The following is a 2135-nucleotide window of genomic DNA, read 5'->3' on the forward strand; positions in this document are numbered from 1 at the left end:
ATTTTCAGCTCAAAAATTTTAGAAACACAGATAGATATCCAGGAAACCTGGTGGAGCAGGAAGTGGATGGGTCCCAAAGGCTGAGGGGAAGTCCCCGGCGGCCTTGGTGGGAACAAGGAAGTGGAAGCGTAGAACTCTGCAGGGCTTTGGGCTTGGCCAAGGTGGTTTAGGCAGCAACAAGTGCAGCATGGAGGAGGAGGGAGAGGAGGAAGGGGAAGGGAGACGGGGAGGAGGAGGAGGAGGAGGAGGAGGAGGAGGAGGAGAAAGACTACCTCTGGAAGATCATTAATGCCTTCCTCTAGTATGGCACCAGCATGCATGAGAGAGTGAACCAAATGAAAAGACAATTTCAATCACTTCTACAAAATCAACAGAAACTACTTCCTCAATTTCCTCTTCACTTATACAAGATCTAGAAATACAGGGATCATAAACAAGAAATACTACTGACCATTGTGAATGATTGCATACATATGTTTGAAAATAAAGAATATGGAGAAGATTGGAATGACAAAAATTATGCCAGCTTGTACATTTGACATGGATAAGTTAAAATCTATATTGAAACAATTTGTGAGAGACTGGAGTGAAAATGGGAAAGCAGAGAGAGATGCCTTCTACCAGCCAAGTATTAAAGAAAATTATTTTTTTAATTCAAAGGAGAGAAGGGATTCTTCTAAAGTAAATATTCTGGTACCTGGTGCTGGACTACAAAGATTGGCCTGGGAAGTCGCAGTGCTAGGTTATGCTTTTCAAGGAAGTGAATGGAGATTCTATGCTATTTTCTTCCAACTTTGTTCTCAACAGATGTTCTGAAATTGATTAATATAAGCCTTATCCTTGGATCCATCAGTTTAGCAATAACAGATCAGCTGATCAGATTCAACCCATCTTTTTCCCTGATGTTGATCCCCATAATCTCCCTCCTGGTTCTAACTTCTCTATTATAGCAGGAGATTTATTCAGAATGCAATACCTGGGGTTGTATTGCAACCTGTTTCTACATAGACACAGCTCACAATGTAATTGATTATGTTGACACAATATGGAAAATACTCAGCCAGGTGGAATTTGAATAAATCTTGGTCCTCTTCTGTACCATTTAAAAAATCTGGCAAATGATCCTTCCATAGAATTGAGCTTTCAAGATATAAAAATGTTGTTCTGCAATATGAATTCCAGCTAGAGGTGGAAAAAGAATATGTATTATCAACATATATTGTGAAGGACCTCTCTGTGATGAAATACTACTTACTACTATGAATGTGTCTTGTTTGTGGTCTGTAAACCACAATAATGGTCTGATATGATATTACCTGGGAAACAGTTTAGTAAGAGTAAATGCTGAAATAAACAACACAAAATCAACTGTCAATTATGACAGGTCATAAGCTCAAATCAGTGGTGCCTTCTTATTCCTTGCAAAATTTAAAAATAATATCTATTTTCTTAATAGCATCTACTGCTTTTTTCAGTAATATATTGATTCCATGTAGATTTGTACTACACAAGTAAAAATGGAAGAAATAGCTTCACGTTCATTTTTTTCTTTGAAGCCCAGAATTGTCTTTTAATAAGGAAAAAACCTAAACTCCAATATCTTCATGAAGCTGTCTGTTACAATTCTGCCATAAAACTCAAAGTTTCTCGAAGTAGTTTCTGATGATTTCCTGGACTTCCATGGTGTTTGTTGTTATCTCCCCTTTTGCATTCCTGATTCTACTAATTTGGATATTTTCTCTCCTCATTTTAGTCAGGTTTGCCAGGAGTCTATCGATCTTGTTTATTTTGTCAAAGAACCAACTTTTTGTTTATTAATTCTTCGTATGGTTTTTTTTTTGTTTCTATTTTGCTGATTTCAGCTCTTACTTTTATTATTTCTCTCCTTCTGTTTGTTTTGGGATTTGCTTGTTCTTGTTTTTCTAGGACTTGAAATGTATCATTAGGTCATTGATTTGAGATCTTTCAGTCTTTTTAATATATGCACTCATGGCTATAAACTCTCCTCTCAGGAATGCCTTAGCTGTGTCCCATAGGTTCCAGTAGGTTGTGTTTTCACTTCCATTGACTTCCAGGAACTTTTTAATTTCCTCTTTTATTTCATCGATGATCCATTGTTCATTAAGTAATGAGTT

The 2135-nt window shown here is 36.8% G+C and overlaps 1 pseudogene; it reads left to right on the forward strand.

Moving 5' to 3' along the window:
* Positions 1 to 245: 245 nt before the first annotated feature.
* On the forward strand, positions 246 to 1297 carry LOC109676565 (carnosine N-methyltransferase pseudogene; annotated as a pseudogene).
* Positions 1298 to 2135: the final 838 nt, after the last annotated feature.

This window comes from Castor canadensis, chromosome 14 (genome assembly GCF_047511655.1).
Source record: "Castor canadensis chromosome 14, mCasCan1.hap1v2, whole genome shotgun sequence".
NCBI lineage: Eukaryota > Metazoa > Chordata > Mammalia > Rodentia > Castoridae > Castor > Castor canadensis.